The sequence below is a fragment of the Channa argus genome, unplaced genomic scaffold (assembly GCF_033026475.1).
Source record: "Channa argus isolate prfri unplaced genomic scaffold, Channa argus male v1.0 Contig057, whole genome shotgun sequence".
Lineage (NCBI taxonomy): Eukaryota > Metazoa > Chordata > Actinopteri > Anabantiformes > Channidae > Channa > Channa argus.
In genome coordinates this window covers 37,420-62,599 of record NW_027125276.1, presented here as the reverse complement: position 1 = coordinate 62,599, position 25,180 = coordinate 37,420, and the positions used below count along the sequence as shown (strand labels likewise).

Sequence of the window (25,180 nt, the reverse complement as noted above, 5' to 3'; positions counted from 1 at the left end):
TTTGCTTTTCTTGGTTTCCAAACCTTATTTAGCATTTTTGAATTGTTAGGTTTTGTGCCGTGGTTTTGTTTATAAATTGTATATTTTGTAAATAGTATTAAATCTGTAGGGGTGAACTGCCATTTTCTTTGGAGTGTTTTCACATTAGGGAGTTAGGGTTAGCGACTATCTTTTGGTTTGTTTATTTCTATCAGGCTAGCTAACACTTTCTGTGGGAAATGGCTTATTTTGTTTATTATGTTGGCCTTGGTTCGCCCTGAGTTGTAGAGTCATGTTTTGTTTGACACTTTCTTTCGTTTAAAATAAATATCATTCTGTTGGAACATCTCAATCCTGGATTTTGGTTTGAGGATCGGAGAGGGAGCATCCAAATTTATCTTTGTATGTTTCACCCTGACCCCCTAGACAGGGGCGTAACAGACCAGTACAGTTATAGTACTTTGTACTTTGCCATATTTATCTTCTTCTTAGCAAGTGTCATGCATTCTGCTTCTCCAGCGTTTTTAAGAGCTGTTGATGATGTCAAATGCAGCTTACGGCCACACCGCTCTCTAAGCGCCCGATCTCGTCCGATCTCGGCAGCCAAATAGAGCCGGGCCTGGTTAGTACTTGGTAGGAAGACCGCCTGGGAATACCAGGTGCTGTAAGCTTTTTTGCTTGGGTTTACGGGCAGCACAAGCTGGTGTTACTGCCTATTTATTCATAGAAATTGTTCTATATTTTCATCAAATTTTGTTCTTTCATTGCTGTTTTGCTACTTTATTGGTTTGCCAACCATCGTGCTTCATTACTAGTAGACCATGTTACGGTCCTGGCCATATGTGTTGTTTTTATTTTCTTGTTCTTATAGGTGCCCTGCCTGATTGGCCGGATTGGGGGGCAGTACAGGAAGCTGATTGGTCCATCCTACACTTCCTGGAGTTTTAAAAGTACGGTTCCCAACAGCAAGCGAGGCTCTTTCTGGCATCAGCACCTGTTTGCTGTTCTTGGTTTCCAAACCTTATTTAGCATTTTTGAATTGTTAGGTTTTGTGACGTGGTTTTGTTATAAATTGTATATTTTGTAAATAGTATTAAATCTGTAGGGGTGAACTGCCATTTTCTTTGGACCGTTTTCACATTAGGGAGTTAGGGTTAGCGACTGTCTTTTGGTTTGTTTATTTCTATCAGGCTAGCTAGCACTTTCTGTGGGAAATGGCTTATTTTGTTTATTATGTTGGCCTTGGTTCGCCATGAGTTGTGTCATTTTTTGTTTGTCACTTTCTTTCGTTTAAAATAAATATCATTCTGTTGGAACATCTCGATCCTGGATTTTGGTTTGGGGATCGGAGAGGGAACATGCTAATTTATCTTTGTATGTTGCACCCTGACCCCCTAGACAGGGGTGTAACAGACCAGTACAGTTATAGTACTTTGTACTTTGCCACATTTATCTTCTTCTTAGCAAGTGTCATGCATTCTGCTTCTCCAGCGTTTTTAAGAGCTGTTGATGATGTCAAATGCAGCTTACGGCCCCACCACTCTCTAAGCGCCCGATCTCGTCCGATCTCGGCAGCCAAATAGAGCCGGGCCTGGTTAGTACTTGGTAGGAAGACCGCCTGGGAATACCAGGTGCTGTAAGCTTTTTTGCTTGGGTTTACGGGCAGCACAAGCTGGTGTTACTGCCTATTTATTCATAGAAATTGTTCTATATTTTCATCAAATTTTGTTCTTTCATTGCTGTTTTGCTACTTTATTGGTTTGCCAACCATCGTGCTTCATTACTAGTAGACCATGTTACGGTCCTGGCCATATGTGTTGTTTTTATTTTGTTGTTCTTATAGGTGCCCTGCCTGATTGGCCGGATTGGGGGGCAGTACAGGAAGCTGATTGGTCCATCCTACACTTCCTGGAGTTTTAAAAGTACGGTTCCCAACAGCTAGCGAGGCTCTTTCTGGCATCAGCACCTGTTTGCTGTTCTTGGTTTCCAAACCTTATTTAGCATTTTTGAATTGTTAGGTTTTGTGCCGTGGTTTTGTTTATAAATTGTATATTTTGTAAATAGTATTAAATCTGTAGGGGTGAACTGCCATTTTCTTTGGAGTGTTTTCACATTAGGGAGTTAGGGTTAGCGACTATCTTTTGGTTTGTTTATTTCTATCAGGCTAGCTAACACTTTCTGTGGGAAATGGCTTATTTTGTTTATTATGTTGGTCTTGGTTCGCCCTGAGTTGTAGTGTCATGTTTTGTTTGACACTTTCTTTCGTTTAAAATAAATATCATTCTGTTGGAACATCTCAATCCTGGATTTTGGTTTGAGGATCGGAGAGGGAACATGCAAATTTATCTTTGTATGTTTCACCCTGACCCCCTAGACAGGGGCGTAACAGACCAGTACAGTTATAGTACTTTGTACTTTGCCACATTTATCTTCTTCTTAGCAAGTGTCATGCATTCTGCTTATCCAGCGTTTTTAGGAGCTGTTGATGATGTCAAATGCAGCTTACGGCCACACCGCTCTCTAAGCGCCCGATCTCGTCCGATCTCGGCAGCCAAATAGAGCCGGGCCTGGTTAGTACTTGGTAGGAAGACTGCCTGGGAATACCAGGTGCTGTAAGTTTTTTTGCTTGGGTTTACGGGCAGCACAAGCTGGTGTTACTGCCTATTTATTCATAGAAATTGTTCCATATTTTCATCAAATTTTGTTCTTTCATTGCTGTTTTGCTACTTTATTGGTTTGTCAACCATCGTGCTTCATTACTAGTAGACCATGTTACGGTCCTGGCCATATGTGTTGTTTTTATTTTGTTGTTCTTATAGGTGCCCTGCCTTATTGGCCGGATTGGGGGGCAGTACAGGAAGCTGATTGGTCCATCCTTCACTTCCTGGAGTTTTAAAAGTACGGTTCCCAACAGCTAGCGAGGCTCTTTCTGGCAGCAGCACCTGTTTGCTGTTCTTGGTTTCCAAACCTTATTTAGCATTTTTGAATTGTTAGGTTTTGTGACGTGGTTTTGTTATAAATTGTATATTTTGTAAATAGTATTAAATCTGTAGGGGTGAACTGCCATTTTCTTTGGACCGTTTTCACATTAGGGAGTTAGGGTTAGCGACTGTCTTTTGGTTTGTTTATTTCTATCAGGCTAGCTAGCACTTTCTGTGGGAAATGGCTTATTTTGTTTATTATGTTGGCCTTGGTTCGCCATGAGTTGTGTCATTTTTTGTTTGTCACTTTCTTTCGTTTAAAATAAATATCATTCTGTTGGAACATCTCGATCCTGGATTTTGGTTTGGGGATCGGAGAGGGAACATGCTAATTTATCTTTGTATGTTGCACCCTGACCCCCTAGACAGGGGTGTAACAGACCAGTACAGTTATAGTACTTTGTACTTTGCCACATTTATCTTCTTCTTAGCAAGTGTCATGCATTCTGCTTCTCCAGCGTTTTTAAGAGCTGTTGATGATGTCAAATGCAGCTTACGGCCCCACCACTCTCTAAGCGCCCGATCTCGTCCGATCTCGGCAGCCAAATAGAGCCGGGCCTGGTTAGTACTTGGTAGGAAGACCGCCTGGGAATACCAGGTGCTGTAAGCTTTTTTGCTTGGGTTTACGGGCAGCACAAGCTGGTGTTACTGCCTATTTATTCATAGAAATTGTTCTATATTTTCATCAAATTTTGTTCTTTCATTGCTGTTTTGCTACTTTATTGGTTTGCCAACCATCGTGCTTCATTACTAGTAGACCATGTTACGGTCCTGGCCATATGTGTTGTTTTTATTTTGTTGTTCTTATAGGTGCCCTGCCTGATTGGCCGGATTGGGGGGCAGTACAGGAAGCTGATTGGTCCATCCTACACTTCCTGGAGTTTTAAAAGTACGGTTCCCAACAGCTAGCGAGGCTCTTTCTGGCATCAGCACCTGTTTGCTGTTCTTGGTTTCCAAACCTTATTTAGCATTTTTGAATTGTTAGGTTTTGTGCCGTGGTTTTGTTTATAAATTGTATATTTTGTAAATAGTATTAAATCTGTAGGGGTGAACTGCCATTTTCTTTGGAGTGTTTTCACATTAGGGAGTTAGGGTTAGCGACTATCTTTTGGTTTGTTTATTTCTATCAGGCTAGCTAACACTTTCTGTGGGAAATGGCTTATTTTGTTTATTATGTTGGTCTTGGTTCGCCCTGAGTTGTAGTGTCATGTTTTGTTTGACACTTTCTTTCGTTTAAAATAAATATCATTCTGTTGGAACATCTCAATCCTGGATTTTGGTTTGAGGATCGGAGAGGGAACATGCAAATTTATCTTTGTATGTTTCACCCTGACCCCCTAGACAGGGGCGTAACAGACCAGTACAGTTATAGTACTTTGTACTTTGCCACATTTATCTTCTTCTTAGCAAGTGTCATGCATTCTGCTTATCCAGCGTTTTTAGGAGCTGTTGATGATGTCAAATGCAGCTTACGGCCACACCGCTCTCTAAGCGCCCGATCTCGTCCGATCTCGGCAGCCAAATAGAGCCGGGCCTGGTTAGTACTTGGTAGGAAGACTGCCTGGGAATACCAGGTGCTGTAAGTTTTTTTGCTTGGGTTTACGGGCAGCACAAGCTGGTGTTACTGCCTATTTATTCATAGAAATTGTTCCATATTTTCATCAAATTTTGTTCTTTCATTGCTGTTTTGCTACTTTATTGGTTTGTCAACCATCGTGCTTCATTACTAGTAGACCATGTTACGGTCCTGGCCATATGTGTTGTTTTTATTTTGTTGTTCTTATAGGTGCCCTGCCTTATTGGCCGGATTGGGGGGCAGTACAGGAAGCTGATTGGTCCATCCTTCACTTCCTGGAGTTTTAAAAGTACGGTTCCCAACAGCTAGCGAGGCTCTTTCTGGCAGCAGCACCTGTTTGCTGTTCTTGGTTTCCAAACCTTATTTAGCATTTTTGAATTGTTAGGTTTTGTGCCGTGGTTTTGTTTATAAATTGTATATTTTGTAAATAGTATTAAATCTGTAGGGGTGAACTGCCATTTTCTTTGGAGTGTTTTCACATTAGGGAGTTAGGGTTAGCGACTATCTTTTGGTTTGTTTATTTCTATTAGGCTAGCTAACACTTTCTGTGGGAAATGGCTTATTTTGTTTATTATGTTGGCCTTGGTTCGCCCTGAGTTGTAGTGTCATGTTTTGTTTGACACTTTCTTTCGTTTAAAATAAATATCATTCTGTAGGAACATCTCGATCATGGATTTTGGTTTGGGGATCGGAGAGGGAACATGCTAATTTATCTTTGTATGTTGCACCCTGACCCCCTAGACAGGGGCGTAACAGACCAGTACAGTTATAGTACTTTGTACTTTGCCACATTTATCTTCTTCTTAGCAAGTGTCATGCATTCTGCTTCTCCAGCGTTTTTAAGAGCTGTTGATGATGTCAAATGCAGCTTACGGCCCCACCGCTCTCTAAGCGCCCGATCTCGTCCGATCTCGGCAGCCAAATAGAGCCGGGCCTGGTTAGTACTTGGTAGGAAGACCGCCTGGGAATACCAGGTGCTGTAAGCTTTTTTGCTTGGGTTTACGGGCAGCACAAGCTGGTGTTACTGCCTATTTATTCATAGAAATTGTTCTATATTTTCATCAAATTTTGTTCTTTCATTGCTGTTTTGCTACTTTATTGGTTTGCCAACCATCGTGCTTCATTACTAGTAGACCATGTTACGGTCCTGGCCATATGTGTTGTTTTTATTTTGTTGTTCTTATAGGTGCCCTGCCTGATTGGCCGGATTGGGGGGCAGTACAGGAAGCTGATTGGTCCATCCTACACTTCCTGGAGTTTTAAAAGTACGGTTCCCAACAGCTAGCGAGGCTCTTTCTGGCATCAGCACCTGTTTGCTGTTCTTGGTTTCCAAACCTTATTTAGCATTTTTGAATTGTTAGGTTTTGTGCCGTGGTTTTGTTTATAAATTGTATATTTTGTAAATAGTATTAAATCTGTAGGGGTGAACTGCCATTTTCTTTGGAGTGTTTTCACATTAGGGAGTTAGGGTTAGCGACTATCTTTTGGTTTGTTTATTTCTATCAGGCTAGCTAACACTTTCTGTGGGAAATGGCTTATTTTGTTTATTATGTTGGCCTTGGTTCGCCCTGAGTTGTAGTGTCATGTTTTGTTTGACACTTTCTTTCGTTTAAAATAAATATCATTCTGTTGGAACATCTCAATCCTGGATTTTGGTTTGAGGATCGGAGAGGGAACATCCAAATTTATCTTTGTATGTTTCACCCTGACCCCCTAGACAGGGGCGTAACAGACCAGTACAGTTATAGTACTTTGTACTTTGCCACATTTATCTTCTTCTTAGCAAGTGTCATGCATTCTGCTTCTCCAGCGTTTTTAGGAGCTGTTGATGATGTCAAATGCAGCTTACGGCCACACCGCTCTCTAAGCGCCCGATCTCGTCCGATCTCGGCAGCCAAATAGAGCCGGGCCTGGTTAGTACTTGGTAGGAAGACCGCCTGGGAATACCAGGTGCTGTAAGCTTTTTTGCTTGGGTTTACGGGCAGCACAAGCTGGTGTTACTGCCTATTTATTCATAGAAATTGTTCTATATTTTCATCAAATTTTGTTCTTTCATTGCTGTTTTGCTACTTTATTGGTTTGCCAACCATCGTGCTTCATTACTAGTAGACCATGTTACGGTCCTGGCCATATGTGTTGTTTTTATTTTCTTGTTCTTATAGGTGCCCTGCCTGATTGGCCGGATTGGGGGGCAGTACAGGAAGCTGATTGGTCCATCCTACACTTCCTGGAGTTTTAAAAGTACGGTTCCCAACAGCTAGCGAGGCTCTTTCTGGCATCAGCACCTGTTTGCTGTTCTTGGTTTCCAAACCGTATTTAGCATTTTTGAATTGTTAGGTTTTGTGCCGTGGTTTTGTTTATAAATTGTATATTTTGTAAATAGTATTAAATCTGTAGGGGTGAACTGCCATTTTCTTTGGACTGTTTTCACATTAGGGAGTTATGGTTAGCGACTGTCTTTTGGTTTGTTTATTTCTATCAGGCTAGCTAGCACTTTCTGTGGGAAATGGCTTATTTTGTTTATTATGTTGGCCTTGGTTCGCCCTGAGTTGTAGTGTCATGTTTTGTTTGACACTTTCTTTCGTTTAAAACAAATATCATTCTGTTGGAACATCTCGATCCTGGATTATGGTTTGGAGACCGGAGAGGGAACATCCTAATTTATCTTTGTATGTTGCACCCTGACCCCCTAGACAGGGGCGTAACAGACCAGTACAGTTATAGTACTTTGTACTTTGCCACATTTATCTTCTTCTTAGCAAGTGTCATGCATTCTGCTTCTCCAGCGTTTTTAAGAGCTGTTGATGATGTCAAATGCAGCTTACGGCCACACCGCTCTCTAAGCGCCCGATCTCGTCCGATCTCGGCAGCCAAATAGAGCCGGGCCTGGTTAGTACTTGGTAGGAAGACCGCCTGGGAATACCAGGTGCTGTAAGCTTTTTTGCTTGGGTTTACGGGCAGCACAAGCTGGTGTTACTGCCTATTTATTCATAGAAATTGTTCTATATTTTCATCAAATTTTGTTCTTTCATTGCTGTTTTGCTACTTTATTGGTTTGCCAACCATCGTGCTTCATTACTAGTAGACCATGTTACGGTCCTGGCCATATGTGTTGTTTTTATTTTCTTGTTCTTATAGGTGCCCTGCCTGATTGGCCGGATTGGGGGGCAGTACAGGAAGCTGATTGGTCCATCCTACACTTCCTGGAGTTTTAAAAGTACGGTTCCCAACAGCTAGCGAGGCTCTTTCTGGCATCAGCACCTGTTTGCTGTTCTTGGTTTCCAAACCTTATTTAGCATTTTTGAATTGTTAGGTTTTGTGCCGTGGTTTTGTTTATAAATTGTATATTTTGTAAATAGTATTAAATCTGTAGGGGTGGACTGCCATTTTCTTTTGATTGTTTTCTCTTATTTTAACATTAGGGAGTTAGGGTTAGCGACTGTCTTTTGGTTTGTTTATTTCTATCAGGCTAGCTAGCACTTTCTGTGGGAAATGGCTTATTTTGTTTATTATGTTGGCCTTGGTTCGCCCTGAGTTGTAGTGTCATGTTTTGTTTGACACTTTCTTTCGTTTAAAATAAATATCATTCTGTTGGAACATCTCGATCCTGGATTTTGGTTTGGGGATCGGAGAGGGAACATGCTAATTTATCTTTGTATGTTGCACCCTGAGCCCCTAGACAGGGGCGTAACACACCAGTACAGTTATAGTACTTTGTACTTTGCCACATTTATCTTCTTCTTAGCAAGTGTCATGCATTCTGCTTCTCCAGCGTTTTTAAGAGCTGTTGATGATGTCAAATGCAGCTTACGGCCACACCGCTCTCTGAGCGCCCGATCTCGTCCGATCTCGGCAGCCAAATAGGGCCGGGCCTGGTTAGTACTTGGTAGGAAGACCGCCTGGGAATACCACGTGCTGTAAGCTTCTTTGCTTGGGTTTACGGGCAGCACAAGCTGGTGTTACTGCCTATTTATTCATAGAAATTGTTCTATATTTTCATAAAATTTTGTTCTTTCATTGCTGTTTTGCTACTTTATTGGTTTGCCAACCATCGTGCTTCATTACTAGTAGACCATGTTACGGTCCTGGCCATATGTGTTGTTTTTATTTTCTTGTTCTTATAGGTGCCCTGCCTGATTGGCCGGATTGGGGGGCAGTACAGGAAGCTGATTGGTCCATCCTACACTTCCTGGAGTTTTAAAAGTACGGTTCCCAACAGCTAGCGAGGCTCTTTCTGGCATCAGCACCTGTTTGCTGTTCTTGGTTTCCAAACCTTATTTAGCATTTTTGAATTGTTAGGTTTTGTGCCGTGGTTTTGTTTATAAATTGTATATTTTGTAAATAGTATTAAATCTGTAGGGGTGAACTGCCATTTTTTTTGGACTGTTTTCACATTAGGGAGTTAGGGTTAGCGACTGTCTTTTGGTTTGTTTATTTCTATCAGGCTAGCTAGCACTTTCTGTGGGAAATGGCTTATTTTGTTTATTATGTTGGCCTTGGTTCGCCCTGAGTTGTAGTGTCATGTTTTGTTTGACACTTTCTTTCGTTTAAAATAAATATCATTCTGTTGGAACATCTCGATCCTGGATTATGGTTTGGAGACCGGAGAGGGAACATCCTAATTTATCTTTGTATGTTGCACCCTGACCCCCTAGACAGGGGCGTAACAGACCAGTACAGTTATAGTACTTTGTACTTTGCCACATTTATCTTCTTCTTAGCAAGTGTCATGCATTCTGCTTCTCCAGCGTTTTTAAGAGCTGTTGATGATGTCAAATGCAGCTTACGGCCACACCGCTCTCTAAGCGCCCGATCTCGTCCGATCTCGGCAGCCAAATAGAGCCGGGCCTGGTTAGTACTTGGTAGGAAGACCGCCTGGGAATACCAGGTGCTGTAAGCTTTTTTGCTTGGGTTTACGGGCAGCACAAGCTGGTGTTACTGCCTATTTATTCATAGAAATTGTTCCATATTTTCATCAAATTTTGTTCTTTCATTGCTGTTTTGCTACTTTATTGGTTTGTCAACCATCGTGCTTCATTACTAGTAGACCATGTTACGGTCCTGGGCATATGTGTTGTTTTTATTTTCTTGTTCTTATAGGTGCCCTGCCTGATTGGCCGGATTGGGGGGCAGTACAGGAAGCTGATTGGTCCATCCTACACTTCCTGGAGTTTTAAAAGTACGGTTCCCAACAGCTAGCGAGGCTCTTTCTGGCATCAGCACCTGTTTGCTGTTCTTGGTTTCCAAACCTTATTTAGCATTTTTGAATTGTTAGGTTTTGTGCCGTGGTTTTGTTTATAAATTGTATATTTTGTAAATAGTATTAAATCTGTAGGGGTGGACTGCCATTTTCTTTTGATTGTTTTCTCTTGTTTTCACATTAAGGAGTTAGGGTTAGCGACTATCTTTTGGTTTGTTTATTTCTATCAGGCTAGCTAGCACTTTCTGTGGGAAATGGCTTATTTTGTTTATTATGTTGGCCTTGGTTCGCCCTGAGTTGTAGTGTCATGTTTTGTTTGACACTTTCTTTCGTTTAAAATAAATATCATTCTGTTGGAACATCTCAATCCTGGATTTTGGTTTGAGGATCGGAGAGGGAACATGCAAATTTATCTTTGTATGTTTCACCCTGACCCCCTAGACAGGGGCGTAACAGACCAGTACAGTTATAGTACTTTGTACTTTGCCACATTTATCTTCTTCTTAGCAAGTGTCATGCATTCTGCTTCTCTAGCGTTTTTAAGAGCTGTTGATAATGTCAAATGCAGCTTACGGCCACACCGCTCTCTAAGCGCCCGATCTCGTCCGATCTCGGCAGCCAAATAGAGCCGGGCCTGGTTAGTACTTGGTAGGAAGACCGCCTGGGAATACCAGGTGCTGTAAGCTTTTTTGCTTGGGTTTACGGGCAGCACAAGCTGGTGTTACTGCCTATTTATTCATAGAAATTGTTCTATATTTTCATCAAATTTTGTTCTTTCATTGCTGTTTTGCTACTTTATTGGTTTGCCAACCATCGTGCTTCATTACTAGTAGACCATGTTACGGTCCTGGCCATATGTGTTGTTTTTATTTTGTTGTTCTTATAGGTGCCCTGCCTGATTGGCCGGATTGAGGGGCAGTACAGGAAGCTTATTGGTCCATCCTACACTTCCTGGAGTTTTAAAAGTACGGTTCCCAACAGCTAGCGAGGCTCTTTCTGGCATCAGCACCTGTTTGCTGTTCTTGGTTTCCAAACCTTATTTAGCATTTTTGAATTGTTAGGTTTTGTGCCGTGGTTTTGTTTATAAATTGTATATTTTGTAAATAGTATTAAATCTGTAGGGGTGGACTGCCATTTTCTTTTGATTGTTTTCACTTGTTTTCACATTAAGGAGTTAGGGTTAGCGACTGTCTTTTGGTTTGTTTATTTCTATCAGGCTAGCTAGCACTTTCTGTGGGAAATGGCTTATTTTGTTTATTATGTTGGCCTTGGTTCGCCCTGAGTTGTAGTGTCATGTTTTGTTTGACACTTTCTTTCGTTTAAAATAAATATCATTCTGTTGGAACATCTCGATCCTGGATTTTGGTTTGGGGATCGGAGAGGGAACATGCTAATTTATCTTTGTATGTTGCACCCTGACCCCCTAGACAGGGGCGTAACAGACCAGTACAGTTATAGTACTTTGTACTTTGCCACATTTATCTTCTTCTTAGCAAGTGTCATGCATTCTGCTTCTCCAGCGTTTTTAAGAGCTGTTGATGATGTCAAATGCAGCTTACGGCCACACCGCTCTCTAAGCGCCCGATCCCGTCCGATCTCAGCAGCCAATTATGGCCGGGCCTTGTTAGTACTTGGTAGGAAGACCGCCTGGGAATACCACGTGCTGTAAGCTTCTTTGCTTGGGTTTACGGGCAGCACAAGCTGGTGTTACTGCCTATTTATTCATAGAAATTGTTCTATATTTTCATCAAATTTTGTTCTTTCATTGCTGTTTTGCTACTTTATTGGTTTGCCAACCATCGTGCTTCATTACTAGTAGACCATGTTACGGTCCTGGCCATATGTGTTGTTTTTATTTTCTTGTTCTTATAGGTGCCCTGCCTGATTGGCCGGATTGGGGGGCAGTACAGGAAGCTGATTGGTCCATCCTACACTTCCTGGAGTTTTAAAAGTACGGTTCCCAACAGCTAGCGAGGCTCTTTCTGGCATCAGCACCTGTTTGCTTTTCTTGGTTTCCAAACCTTATTTAGCATTTTTGAATTGTTAGGTTTTGTGCCGTGGTTTTGTTTATAAATTGTATATTTTGTAAATAGTATTAAATCTGTAGGGGTGAACTGCCATTTTCTTTGGAGTGTTTTCACATTAGGGAGTTAGGGTTAGCGACTATCTTTTGGTTTGTTTATTTCTATCAGGCTAGCTAACACTTTCTGTGGGAAATGGCTTATTTTGTTTATTATGTTGGCCTTGGTTCGCCCTGAGTTGTAGAGTCATGTTTTGTTTGACACTTTCTTTCGTTTAAAATAAATATCATTCTGTTGGAACATCTCAATCCTGGATTTTGGTTTGAGGATCGGAGAGGGAGCATCCAAATTTATCTTTGTATGTTTCACCCTGACCCCCTAGACAGGGGCGTAACAGACCAGTACAGTTATAGTACTTTGTACTTTGCCATATTTATCTTCTTCTTAGCAAGTGTCATGCATTCTGCTTCTCCAGCGTTTTTAAGAGCTGTTGATGATGTCAAATGCAGCTTACGGCCACACCGCTCTCTAAGCGCCCGATCTCGTCCGATCTCGGCAGCCAAATAGAGCCGGGCCTGGTTAGTACTTGGTAGGAAGACCGCCTGGGAATACCAGGTGCTGTAAGCTTTTTTGCTTGGGTTTACGGGCAGCACAAGCTGGTGTTACTGCCTATTTATTCATAGAAATTGTTCTATATTTTCATCAAATTTTGTTCTTTCATTGCTGTTTTGCTACTTTATTGGTTTGCCAACCATCGTGCTTCATTACTAGTAGACCATGTTACGGTCCTGGCCATATGTGTTGTTTTTATTTTCTTGTTCTTATAGGTGCCCTGCCTGATTGGCCGGATTGGGGGGCAGTACAGGAAGCTGATTGGTCCATCCTACACTTCCTGGAGTTTTAAAAGTACGGTTCCCAACAGCAAGCGAGGCTCTTTCTGGCATCAGCACCTGTTTGCTGTTCTTGGTTTCCAAACCTTATTTAGCATTTTTGAATTGTTAGGTTTTGTGACGTGGTTTTGTTATAAATTGTATATTTTGTAAATAGTATTAAATCTGTAGGGGTGAACTGCCATTTTCTTTGGACCGTTTTCACATTAGGGAGTTAGGGTTAGCGACTGTCTTTTGGTTTGTTTATTTCTATCAGGCTAGCTAGCACTTTCTGTGGGAAATGGCTTATTTTGTTTATTATGTTGGCCTTGGTTCGCCATGAGTTGTGTCATTTTTTGTTTGTCACTTTCTTTCGTTTAAAATAAATATCATTCTGTTGGAACATCTCGATCCTGGATTTTGGTTTGGGGATCGGAGAGGGAACATGCTAATTTATCTTTGTATGTTGCACCCTGACCCCCTAGACAGGGGTGTAACAGACCAGTACAGTTATAGTACTTTGTACTTTGCCACATTTATCTTCTTCTTAGCAAGTGTCATGCATTCTGCTTCTCCAGCGTTTTTAAGAGCTGTTGATGATGTCAAATGCAGCTTACGGCCCCACCACTCTCTAAGCGCCCGATCTCGTCCGATCTCGGCAGCCAAATAGAGCCGGGCCTGGTTAGTACTTGGTAGGAAGACCGCCTGGGAATACCAGGTGCTGTAAGCTTTTTTGCTTGGGTTTACGGGCAGCACAAGCTGGTGTTACTGCCTATTTATTCATAGAAATTGTTCTATATTTTCATCAAATTTTGTTCTTTCATTGCTGTTTTGCTACTTTATTGGTTTGCCAACCATCGTGCTTCATTACTAGTAGACCATGTTACGGTCCTGGCCATATGTGTTGTTTTTATTTTGTTGTTCTTATAGGTGCCCTGCCTGATTGGCCGGATTGGGGGGCAGTACAGGAAGCTGATTGGTCCATCCTACACTTCCTGGAGTTTTAAAAGTACGGTTCCCAACAGCTAGCGAGGCTCTTTCTGGCATCAGCACCTGTTTGCTGTTCTTGGTTTCCAAACCTTATTTAGCATTTTTGAATTGTTAGGTTTTGTGCCGTGGTTTTGTTTATAAATTGTATATTTTGTAAATAGTATTAAATCTGTAGGGGTGAACTGCCATTTTCTTTGGAGTGTTTTCACATTAGGGAGTTAGGGTTAGCGACTATCTTTTGGTTTGTTTATTTCTATCAGGCTAGCTAACACTTTCTGTGGGAAATGGCTTATTTTGTTTATTATGTTGGTCTTGGTTCGCCCTGAGTTGTAGTGTCATGTTTTGTTTGACACTTTCTTTCGTTTAAAATAAATATCATTCTGTTGGAACATCTCAATCCTGGATTTTGGTTTGAGGATCGGAGAGGGAACATGCAAATTTATCTTTGTATGTTTCACCCTGACCCCCTAGACAGGGGCGTAACAGACCAGTACAGTTATAGTACTTTGTACTTTGCCACATTTATCTTCTTCTTAGCAAGTGTCATGCATTCTGCTTATCCAGCGTTTTTAGGAGCTGTTGATGATGTCAAATGCAGCTTACGGCCACACCGCTCTCTAAGCGCCCGATCTCGTCCGATCTCGGCAGCCAAATAGAGCCGGGCCTGGTTAGTACTTGGTAGGAAGACTGCCTGGGAATACCAGGTGCTGTAAGTTTTTTTGCTTGGGTTTACGGGCAGCACAAGCTGGTGTTACTGCCTATTTATTCATAGAAATTGTTCCATATTTTCATCAAATTTTGTTCTTTCATTGCTGTTTTGCTACTTTATTGGTTTGTCAACCATCGTGCTTCATTACTAGTAGACCATGTTACGGTCCTGGCCATATGTGTTGTTTTTATTTTGTTGTTCTTATAGGTGCCCTGCCTTATTGGCCGGATTGGGGGGCAGTACAGGAAGCTGATTGGTCCATCCTTCACTTCCTGGAGTTTTAAAAGTACGGTTCCCAACAGCTAGCGAGGCTCTTTCTGGCAGCAGCACCTGTTTGCTGTTCTTGGTTTCCAAACCTTATTTAGCATTTTTGAATTGTTAGGTTTTGTGACGTGGTTTTGTTATAAATTGTATATTTTGTAAATAGTATTAAATCTGTAGGGGTGAACTGCCATTTTCTTTGGACCGTTTTCACATTAGGGAGTTAGGGTTAGCGACTGTCTTTTGGTTTGTTTATTTCTATCAGGCTAGCTAGCACTTTCTGTGGGAAATGGCTTATTTTGTTTATTATGTTGGCCTTGGTTCGCCATGAGTTGTGTCATTTTTTGTTTGTCACTTTCTTTCGTTTAAAATAAATATCATTCTGTTGGAACATCTCGATCCTGGATTTTGGTTTGGGGATCGGAGAGGGAACATGCTAATTTATCTTTGTATGTTGCACCCTGACCCCCTAGACAGGGGTGTAACAGACCAGTACAGTTATAGTACTTTGTACTTTGCCACATTTATCTTCTTCTTAGCAAGTGTCATGCATTCTGCTTCTCCAGCGTTTTTAAGAGCTGTTGATGATGTCAAATGCAGCTTACGGCCCCACCACTCTCTAAGCGCCCGATCTCGTCCGATCTCGGCAGCCAAATAGAGCCGGGCCTGGTTAGTACTTGGTAGGAAGACCGCCTGGGAATACCAGGTGCTGTAAGCTTTTTTGCTTGGGTTTACGGGCAGCACAAGCTGGTGTTACTGCCTATTTATTCATAGAAATTGTTCTATATTTTCATCAAATTTTGTTCTTTCATTGCTGTTTTGCTACTTTATTGGTTTGCCAACCATCGTGCTTCATTACTAGTAGACCATGTTACGGTCCTGGCCATATGTGTTGTTTTTATTTTGTTGTTCTTATAGGTGCCCTGCCTGATTGGCCGGATTGGGGGGCAGTACAGGAAGCTGATTGGTCCATCCTACACTTCCTGGAGTTTTAAAAGTACGGTTCCCAACAGCTAGCGAGGCTCTTTCTGGCATCAGCACCTGTTTGCTGTTCTTGGTTTCCAAACCTTATTTAGCATTTTTGAATTGTTAGGTTTTGTGCCGTGGTTTTGTTTATAAATTGTATATTTTGTAAATAGTATTAAATCTGTAGGGGTGAACTGCCATTTTCTTTGGAGTGTTTTCACATTAGGGAGTTAGGGTTAGCGACTATCTTTTGGTTTGTTTATTTCTATCAGGCTAGCTAACACTTTCTGTGGGAAATGGCTTATTTTGTTTATTATGTTGGTCTTGGTTCGCCCTGAGTTGTAGTGTCATGTTTTGTTTGACACTTTCTTTCGTTTAAAATAAATATCATTCTGTTGGAACATCTCAATCCTGGATTTTGGTTTGAGGATCGGAGAGGGAACATGCAAATTTATCTTTGTATGTTTCACCCTGACCCCCTAGACAGGGGCGTAACAGACCAGTACAGTTATAGTACTTTGTACTTTGCCACATTTATCTTCTTCTTAGCAAGTGTCATGCATTCTGCTTATCCAGCGTTTTTAGGAGCTGTTGATGATGTCAAATGCAGCTTACGGCCACACCGCTCTCTAAGCGCCCGATCTCGTCCGATCTCGGCAGCCAAATAGAGCCGGGCCTGGTTAGTACTTGGTAGGAAGACTGCCTGGGAATACCAGGTGCTGTAAGTTTTTTTGCTTGGGTTTACGGGCAGCACAAGCTGGTGTTACTGCCTATTTATTCATAGAAATTGTTCCATATTTTCATCAAATTTTGTTCTTTCATTGCTGTTTTGCTACTTTATTGGTTTGTCAACCATCGTGCTTCATTACTAGTAGACCATGTTACGGTCCTGGCCATATGTGTTGTTTTTATTTTGTTGTTCTTATAGGTGCCCTGCCTTATTGGCCGGATTGGGGGGCAGTACAGGAAGCTGATTGGTCCATCCTTCACTTCCTGGAGTTTTAAAAGTACGGTTCCCAACAGCTAGCGAGGCTCTTTCTGGCAGCAGCACCTGTTTGCTGTTCTTGGTTTCCAAACCTTATTTAGCATTTTTGAATTGTTAGGTTTTGTGCCGTGGTTTTGTTTATAAATTGTATATTTTGTAAATAGTATTAAATCTGTAGGGGTGAACTGCCATTTTCTTTGGAGTGTTTTCACATTAGGGAGTTAGGGTTAGCGACTATCTTTTGGTTTGTTTATTTCTATTAGGCTAGCTAACACTTTCTGTGGGAAATGGCTTATTTTGTTTATTATGTTGGCCTTGGTTCGCCCTGAGTTGTAGTGTCATGTTTTGTTTGACACTTTCTTTCGTTTAAAATAAATATCATTCTGTAGGAACATCTCGATCATGGATTTTGGTTTGGGGATCGGAGAGGGAACATGCTAATTTATCTTTGTATGTTGCACCCTGACCCCCTAGACAGGGGCGTAACAGACCAGTACAGTTATAGTACTTTGTACTTTGCCACATTTATCTTCTTCTTAGCAAGTGTCATGCATTCTGCTTCTCCAGCGTTTTTAAGAGCTGTTGATGATGTCAAATGCAGCTTACGGCCCCACCGCTCTCTAAGCGCCCGATCTCGTCCGATCTCGGCAGCCAAATAGAGCCGGGCCTGGTTAGTACTTGGTAGGAAGACCGCCTGGGAATACCAGGTGCTGTAAGCTTTTTTGCTTGGGTTTACGGGCAGCACAAGCTGGTGTTACTGCCTATTTATTCATAGAAATTGTTCTATATTTTCATCAAATTTTGTTCTTTCATTGCTGTTTTGCTACTTTATTGGTTTGCCAACCATCGTGCTTCATTACTAGTAGACCATGTTACGGTCCTGGCCATATGTGTTGTTTTTATTTTCTTGTTCTTATAGGTGCCCTGCCTGATTGGCCGGATTGGGGGGCAGTACAGGAAGCTGATTGGTCCATCCTACACTTCCTGGAGTTTTAAAAGTACGGTTCCCAACAGCTAGCGAGGCTCTTTCTGGCATCAGCACCTGTTTGCTGTTCTTGGTTTCCAAACCTTATTTAGCATTTTTGAATTGTTAGGTTTTGTGCCGTGGTTTTGTTTATAAATTGTATATTTTGTAAATAGTATTAAATCTGTAGGGGTGAACTGCCATTTTCTTTGGAGTGTTTTCACATTAGGGAGTTAGGGTTAGCGACTATCTTTTGGTTTGTTTATTTCTATCAGGCTAGCGAACACTTTCTGTGGGAAATGGCTTATTTTGTTTATTATGTTGGCCTTGGTTCGCCCTGAGTTGTAGTGTCATGTTTTGTTTGACACTTTCTTTCGTTTAAAATAAATATCATTCTGTTGGAACATCTCAATCCTGGATTTTGGTTTGAGGATCGGAGAGGGAACATCCAAATTTATCTTTGTATGTTTCACCCTGACCCCCTAGACAGGGGCGTAACAGACCAGTACAGTTATAGTACTTTGTACTTTGCCATATTTATCTTCTTCTTAGCAAGTGTCATGCATTCTGCTTCTCCAGCGTTTTTAAGAGCTGTTGATGATGTCAAATGCAGCTTACGGCCACACCGCTCTCTAAGCGCCCGATCTCGTCCGATCTCGGCAGCCAAATAGAGCCGGGCCTGGTTAGTACTTGGTAGGAAGACCGCCTGGGAATACCAGGTGCTGTAAGCTTTTTTGCTTGGGTTTACGGGCAGCACAAGCTGGTGTTACTGCCTATTTATTCATAGAAATTGTTCTATATTTTCATCAAATTTTGTTCTTTCATTGCTGTTTTGCTACTTTATTGGTTTGCCAACCATCGTGCTTCATTACTAGTAGACCATGTTACGGTCCTGGCCATATGTGTTGTTTTTATTTTCTTGTTCTTATAGGTGCCCTGCCTGATTGGCCGGATTGGGGGGCAGTACAGGAAGCTGATTGGTCCATCCTACACTTCCTGGAGTTTTAAAAGTACGGTTCCCAACAGCAAGCGAGGCTCTTTCTGGCATCAGCACCTGTTTGCTGTTCTTGGTTTCCAAACCTTATTTAGCATTTTTGAATTGTTAGGTTTTGTGACGTGGTTTTGTTATAAATTGTATATTTTGTAAATAGTATTAAATCTGTAGGGGTGGACTGCCACTTTCTTTTGATTGTTTTCACTTGTTTTCACATTAAGGAGTTAGGGTTAGCGACTGTCTTTTGGTTTGTTTATTTCTATCAGGCTAGCTAGCACTTTCTGTGGGAAATGGCTTATTTTGTTTATTATGTTGGCCTGGGTTCGCCCTGAGTTGTAGTGTCATGTTTTGTTTGACACTTTCTTTCGTTTAAAATAAATATCATTCTGTTGGAACATCTCAATCCTGGATTTTGGTTTGAGGATCGGAGAGGGAACATGCAAATTTATCTTTGTATGTTTCACCCTGACCCCCTAGACAGGGGCGTAACAGACCAGTACAGTTATAGTACTTTGTACTTTGCCACATTTATCTTCTTCTTAGCAAGTGTCATGCATTCTGCTTCTCCAGCGTTTTTAGGAGCTGTTGATGATGTCAAATGCAGCTTACGGCCACACCGCTCTCTAAGCGCCCGATCTCGTCCGATCTCGGCAGCCAAATAGAGCCGGGCCTGGTTAGTACTTGGTAGGAAGACCGCCTGGGAATACCAGGTGCTGTAAGTTTTTTTGCTTGGGTTTACGGGCAGCACAAGCTGGTGTTACTGCCTATTTATTCATAGAAATTGTTCCATATTTTCATCAAATTTTGTTCTTTCATTGCTGTTTTGCTACTTTATTGGTTTGTCAACCATCGTGCTTCATTACTAGTAGACCATGTTACGGTCCTGGCCATATGTGTTGTTTTTATTTTGTTGTTCTTATAGGTGCCCTGCCTTATTGGCCGGATTGGGGGGCAGTACAGGAAGCTGATTGGTCCATCCTTCACTTCCTGGAGTTTTAAAAGTACGGTTCCCAACAGCTAGCGAGGCTCTTTCTGGCAGCAGCACCTGTTCTCTGTTCTTGGTTTCCAAACCTTATTTAGCATTTTTGAATTGTTAGGTTTTGTGCCGTGGTTTTGTTTATAAATTGTATATTTTGTAAATAGTATTAAATCTGTAGGGGTGAACTGCCATTTTCTTTGGAGTGTTTTCACATTAGGGAGTTAGGGTTAGCGACTATCTTTTGGTTTGTTTATTTCTATCAGGCTAGCTAACACTTTCTGTGGGAAATGGCTTATTTTGTTTATTATGTTGGCCTTGGTTCGCCCTGAGTTGTAGTGTCATGTTTTGTTTGACACTTTCTTTCGTTTAAAATAAATATCATTCTGTTGGAACATCTCAATCCTGGATTTTGGTTTGAGGATCGGAGAGGGAACATCCAAATTTATCTTTGTATGTTTCACCCTGACCCCCTAGACAGGGGCGTAACAGACCAGTACAGTTATAGTACTTTGTACTTTGCCATATTTATCTTCTTCTTAGCAAGTGTCATGCATTCTGCTTCTCCAGCGTTTTTAAGAGCTGTTGATGATGTCAAATGCAGCTTACGGCCACACCGCTCTCTAAGCGCCCGATCTCGTCCGATCTCGGCAGCCAAATAGAGCCGGGCCTGGTTAGTACTTGGTAGGAAGACCGCCTGGGAATACCAGGTGCTGTAAGCTTTTTTGCTTGGGTTTACGGGCAGCACAAGCTGGTGTTACTGCCTATTTATTCATAGAAATTGTTCTATATTTTCATCAAATTTTGTTCTTTCATTGCTGTTTTGCTACTTTATTGGTTTGCCAACCATCGTGCTTCATTACTAGTAGACCATGTTACGGTCCTGGCCATATGTGTTGTTTTTATTTTCTTGTTCTTATAGGTGCCCTGCCTGATTGGCCGGATTGGGGGGCAGTACAGGAAGCTGATTGGTCCATCCTACACTTCCTGGAGTTTTAAAAGTACGGTTCCCAACAGCAAGCGAGGCTCTTTCTGGCATCAGCACCTGTTTGCTGTTCTTGGTTTCCAAACCTTATTTAGCATTTTTGAATTGTTAGGTTTTGTGACGTGGTTTTGTTATAAATTGTATATTTTGTAAATAGTATTAAATCTGTAGGGGTGGACTGCCATTTTCTTTTGATTGTTTTCACTTGTTTTCACATTAAGGAGTTAGGGTTAGCGACTGTCTTTTGGTTTGTTTATTTCTATCAGGCTAGCTAGCACTTTCTGTGGGAAATGGCTTATTTTGTTTATTATGTTGGCCTTGGTTCGCCCTGAGTTGTAGTGTCATGTTTTGTTTGACACTTTCTTTCGTTTAAAATAAATATCATTCTGTTGGAACATCTCAATCCTGGATTTTGGTTTGAGGATCGGAGAGGGAACATCCAAATTTATCTTTGTATGTTTCACCCTGACCCCCTAGACAGGGGCGTAACAGACCAGTACAGTTATAGTACTTTGTACTTTGCCACATTTATCTTCTTCTTAGCAAGTGTCATGCATTCTGCTTCTCCAGCGTTTTTAAGAGCTGTTGATGATGTCAAATGCAGCTTACGGCCACACCGCTCTCTAAGCGCCCGATCCCGTCCGATCTCAGCAGCCAATTATGGCCGGGCCTTGTTAGTACTTGGTAGGAAGACCGCCTGGGAATACCACGTGCTGTAAGCTTCTTTGCTTGGGTTTACGGGCAGCACAAGCTGGTGTTACTGCCTATTTATTCATAGAAATTGTTCTATATTTTCATCAAATTTTGTTCTTTCATTGCTGTTTTGCTACTTTATTGGTTTGCCAACCATCGTGCTTCATTACTAGTAGACCATGTTAAAGTCCTGGCCATATGTGTTGTTTTTATTTTCTTGTTCTTATAGGTGCCCTGCCTGATTGGCCGGATTGGGGGGCAGTACAGGAAGCTGATTGGTCCATCCTACACTTCCTGGAGTTTTAAAAGTACGGTTCCCAACAGCTAGCGAGGCTCTTTCTGGCATCAGCACCTGTTTGCTTTTCTTGGTTTCCAAACCTTATTTAGCATTTTTGAATTGTTAGGTTTTGTGCCGTGGTTTTGTTTATAAATTGTATATTTTGTAAATAGTATTAAATCTGTAGGGGTGAACTGCCATTTTCTTTGGAGTGTTTTCACATTAGGGAGTTAGGGTTAGCGACTATCTTTTGGTTTGTTTATTTCTATCAGGCTAGCTAACACTTTCTGTGGGAAATGGCTTATTTTGTTTATTATGTTGGCCTTGGTTCGCCCTGAGTTGTAGAGTCATGTTTTGTTTGACACTTTCTTTCGTTTAAAATAAATATCATTCTGTTGGAACATCTCAATCCTGGATTTTGGTTTGAGGATCGGAGAGGGAACATCCAAATTTATCTTTGTATGTTTCACCCTGACCCCCTAGACAGGGGCGTAACAGACCAGTACAGTTATAGTACTTTGTACTTTGCCATATTTATCTTCTTCTTAGCAAGTGTCATGCATTCTGCTTCTCCAGCGTTTTTAAGAGCTGTTGATGATGTCAAATGCAGCTTACGGCCACACCGCTCTCTAAGCGCCCGATCTCGTCCGATCTCGGCAGCCAAATAGAGCCGGGCCTGGTTAGTACTTGGTAGGAAGACCGCCTGGGAATACCAGGTGCTGTAAGCTTTTTTGCTTGGGTTTACGGGCAGCACAAGCTGGTGTTACTGCCTATTTATTCATAGAAATTGTTCTATATTTTCATCAAATTTTGTTCTTTCATTGCTGTTTTGCTACTTTATTGGTTTGCCAACCATCGTGCTTCATTACTAGTAGACCATGTTACGGTCCTGGCCATATGTGTTGTTTTTATTTTCTTGTTCTTATAGGTGCCCTGCCTGATTGGCCGGATTGGGGGGCAGTACAGGAAGCTGATTGGTCCATCCTACACTTCCTGGAGTTTTAAAAGTACGGTTCCCAACAGCAAGCGAGGCTCTTTCTGGCATCAGCACCTGTTTGCTGTTCTTGGTTTCCAAACCTTATTTAGCATTTTTGAATTGTTAGGTTTTGTGACGTGGTTTTGTTATAAATTGTATATTTTGTAAATAGTATTAAATCTGTAGGGGTGAACTGCCATTTTCTTTGGACCGTTCTCACATTAGGGAGTTAGGGTTAGCGACTGTCTTTTGGTTTGTTTATTTCTATCAGGCTAGCTAGCACTTTCTGTGGGAAATGGCTTATTTTGTTTATTATGTTGGCCTTGGTTCGCCATGAGTTGTGTCATTTTTTGTTTGTCACTTTCTTTCGTTTAAAATAAATATCATTCTGTTGGAACATCTCGATCCTGGATTTTGGTTTGGGGATCGGAGAGGGAACATGCTAATTTATCTTTGTATGTTGCACCCTGACCCCCTAGACAGGGGTGTAACAGACCAGTACAGTTATAGTACTTTGTACTTTGCCACATTTATCTTCTTCTTAGCAAGTGTCATGCATTCTGCTTCTCCAGCGTTTTTAAGAGCTGTTGATGATGTCAAATGCAGCTTACGGCCCCACCACTCTCTAAGCGCCCGATCTCGTCCGATCTCGGCAGCCAAATAGAGCCGGGCCTGGTTAGTACTTGGTAGGAAGACCGCCTGGGAATACCAGGTGCTGTAAGCTTTTTTGCTTGGGTTTACGGGCAGCACAAGCTGGTGTTACTGCCTATTTATTCATAGAAATTGTTCTATATTTTCATCAAATTTTGTTCTTTCATTGCTGTTTTGCTACTTTATTGGTTTGCCAACCATCGTGCTTCATTACTAGTAGACCATGTTACGGTCCTGGCCATATGTGTTGTTTTTATTTTGTTGTTCTTATAGGTGCCCTGCCTGATTGGCCGGATTGGGGGGCAGTACAGGAAGCTGATTGGTCCATCCTACACTTCCTGGAGTTTTAAAAGTACGGTTCCCAACAGCTAGCGAGGCTCTTTCTGGCATCAGCACCTGTTTGCTGTTCTTGGTTTCCAAACCTTATTTAGCATTTTTGAATTGTTAGGTTTTGTGCCGTGGTTTTGTTTATAAATTGTATATTTTGTAAATAGTATTAAATCTGTAGGGGTGAACTGCCATTTTCTTTGGAGTGTTTTCACATTAGGGAGTTAGGGTTAGCGACTATCTTTTGGTTTGTTTATTTCTATCAGGCTAGCTAACACTTTCTGTGGGAAATGGCTTATTTTGTTTATTATGTTGGTCTTGGTTCGCCCTGAGTTGTAGTGTCATGTTTTGTTTGACACTTTCTTTCGTTTAAAATAAATATCATTCTGTTGGAACATCTCAATCCTGGATTTTGGTTTGAGGATCGGAGAGGGAACATGCAAATTTATCTTTGTATGTTTCACCCTGACCCCCTAGACAGGGGCGTAACAGACCAGTACAGTTATAGTACTTTGTACTTTGCCACATTTATCTTCTTCTTAGCAAGTGTCATGCATTCTGCTTATCCAGCGTTTTTAGGAGCTGTTGATGATGTCAAATGCAGCTTACGGCCACACCGCTCTCTAAGCGCCCGATCTCGTCCGATCTCGGCAGCCAAATAGAGCCGGGCCTGGTTAGTACTTGGTAGGAAGACCGCCTGGGAATACCAGGTGCTGTAAGTTTTTTTGCTTGGGTTTACGGGCAGCACAAGCTGGTGTTACTGCCTATTTATTCATAGAAATTGTTCCATATTTTCATCAAATTTTGTTCTTTCATTGCTGTTTTGCTACTTTATTGGTTTGTCAACCATCGTGCTTCATTACTAGTAGACCATGTTACGGTCCTGGCCATATGTGTTGTTTTTATTTTGTTGTTCTTATAGGTGCCCTGCCTGATTGGCCGGATTGGGGGGCAGTACAGGAAGCTGATTGGTCCATCCTACACTTCCTGGAGTTTTAAAAGTACGGTTCCCAACAGCTAGCGAGGCTCTTTCTGGCATCAGCACCTGTTTGCTGTTCTTGGTTTCCAAACCTTATTTAGCATTTTTGAATTGTTAGGTTTTGTGCCGTGGTTTTGTTTATAAATTGTATATTTTGTAAATAGTATTAAATCTGTAGGGGTGAACTGCCATTTTCTTTGGAGTGTTTTCACATTAGGGAGTTAGGGTTAGCGACTATCTTTTGGTTTGTTTATTTCTATCAGGCTAGCTAACACTTTCTGTGGGAAATGGCTTATTTTGTTTATTATGTTGGCCTTGGTTCGCCCTGAGTTGTAGTGTCATGTTTTGTTTGACACTTTCTTTCGTTTAAAATAAATATCATTCTGTTGGAACATCTCAATCCTGGATTTTGGTTTGAGGATCGGAGAGGGAACATCCAAATTTATCTTTGTATGTTTCACCCTGACCCCCTAGACAGGGGCGTAACAGACCAGTACAGTTATAGTACTTTGTACTTTGCCACATTTATCTTCTTCTTAGCAAGTGTCATGCATTCTGCTTCTCCAGCGTTTTTAGGAGCTGTTGATGATGTCAAATGCAGCTTACGGCCACACCGCTCTCTAAGCGCCCGATCTCGTCCGATCTCGGCAGCCAAATAGAGCCGGGCCTGGTTAGTACTTGGTAGGAAGACCGCCTGGGAATACCAGGTGCTGTAAGCTTTTTTGCTTGGGTTTACGGGCAGCACAAGCTGGTGTTACTGCCTATTTATTCATAGAAATTGTTCTATATTTTCATCAAATTTTGTTCTTTCATTGCTGTTT

The 25,180-nt window shown here is 41.6% G+C and overlaps 26 pseudogenes; all 26 read left to right on the top strand.

The window, feature by feature from the left end:
- Nucleotides 1-531: 531 nt before the first annotated feature.
- On the top strand, nt 532-650 carry LOC137119543 (5S ribosomal RNA; annotated as a pseudogene).
- An 853-nt stretch (nt 651-1,503) lies between these two features.
- Nucleotides 1,504-1,622, top strand: LOC137119435 (5S ribosomal RNA; annotated as a pseudogene).
- Nucleotides 1,623-2,479: 857 nt separating this feature from the next.
- On the top strand, nt 2,480-2,598 carry LOC137119503 (5S ribosomal RNA; annotated as a pseudogene).
- An 853-nt stretch (nt 2,599-3,451) lies between these two features.
- LOC137119434 (5S ribosomal RNA) lies at nt 3,452-3,570 on the top strand (annotated as a pseudogene).
- Nucleotides 3,571-4,427: 857 nt separating this feature from the next.
- On the top strand, nt 4,428-4,546 carry LOC137119502 (5S ribosomal RNA; annotated as a pseudogene).
- Nucleotides 4,547-5,403: 857 nt separating this feature from the next.
- On the top strand, nt 5,404-5,522 carry LOC137119450 (5S ribosomal RNA; annotated as a pseudogene).
- Nucleotides 5,523-6,379: 857 nt separating this feature from the next.
- On the top strand, nt 6,380-6,498 carry LOC137119542 (5S ribosomal RNA; annotated as a pseudogene).
- Nucleotides 6,499-7,355: 857 nt separating this feature from the next.
- Nucleotides 7,356-7,474, top strand: LOC137119541 (5S ribosomal RNA; annotated as a pseudogene).
- Nucleotides 7,475-8,341: 867 nt separating this feature from the next.
- LOC137119515 (5S ribosomal RNA) lies at nt 8,342-8,460 on the top strand (annotated as a pseudogene).
- Nucleotides 8,461-9,317: 857 nt separating this feature from the next.
- LOC137119529 (5S ribosomal RNA) lies at nt 9,318-9,436 on the top strand (annotated as a pseudogene).
- An 867-nt stretch (nt 9,437-10,303) lies between these two features.
- Nucleotides 10,304-10,422, top strand: LOC137119518 (5S ribosomal RNA; annotated as a pseudogene).
- An 867-nt stretch (nt 10,423-11,289) lies between these two features.
- On the top strand, nt 11,290-11,408 carry LOC137119522 (5S ribosomal RNA; annotated as a pseudogene).
- Nucleotides 11,409-12,265: 857 nt separating this feature from the next.
- On the top strand, nt 12,266-12,384 carry LOC137119507 (5S ribosomal RNA; annotated as a pseudogene).
- An 853-nt stretch (nt 12,385-13,237) lies between these two features.
- LOC137119433 (5S ribosomal RNA) lies at nt 13,238-13,356 on the top strand (annotated as a pseudogene).
- An 857-nt stretch (nt 13,357-14,213) lies between these two features.
- On the top strand, nt 14,214-14,332 carry LOC137119501 (5S ribosomal RNA; annotated as a pseudogene).
- Nucleotides 14,333-15,185: 853 nt separating this feature from the next.
- Nucleotides 15,186-15,304, top strand: LOC137119432 (5S ribosomal RNA; annotated as a pseudogene).
- An 857-nt stretch (nt 15,305-16,161) lies between these two features.
- Nucleotides 16,162-16,280, top strand: LOC137119500 (5S ribosomal RNA; annotated as a pseudogene).
- An 857-nt stretch (nt 16,281-17,137) lies between these two features.
- LOC137119449 (5S ribosomal RNA) lies at nt 17,138-17,256 on the top strand (annotated as a pseudogene).
- Nucleotides 17,257-18,113: 857 nt separating this feature from the next.
- Nucleotides 18,114-18,232, top strand: LOC137119496 (5S ribosomal RNA; annotated as a pseudogene).
- Nucleotides 18,233-19,098: 866 nt separating this feature from the next.
- Nucleotides 19,099-19,217, top strand: LOC137119411 (5S ribosomal RNA; annotated as a pseudogene).
- An 857-nt stretch (nt 19,218-20,074) lies between these two features.
- On the top strand, nt 20,075-20,193 carry LOC137119485 (5S ribosomal RNA; annotated as a pseudogene).
- Nucleotides 20,194-21,059: 866 nt separating this feature from the next.
- LOC137119521 (5S ribosomal RNA) lies at nt 21,060-21,178 on the top strand (annotated as a pseudogene).
- Nucleotides 21,179-22,035: 857 nt separating this feature from the next.
- LOC137119473 (5S ribosomal RNA) lies at nt 22,036-22,154 on the top strand (annotated as a pseudogene).
- An 853-nt stretch (nt 22,155-23,007) lies between these two features.
- On the top strand, nt 23,008-23,126 carry LOC137119431 (5S ribosomal RNA; annotated as a pseudogene).
- Nucleotides 23,127-23,983: 857 nt separating this feature from the next.
- On the top strand, nt 23,984-24,102 carry LOC137119410 (5S ribosomal RNA; annotated as a pseudogene).
- Nucleotides 24,103-24,959: 857 nt separating this feature from the next.
- On the top strand, nt 24,960-25,078 carry LOC137119462 (5S ribosomal RNA; annotated as a pseudogene).
- The last annotated feature ends 102 nt before the right edge of the window (nt 25,079-25,180 follow it).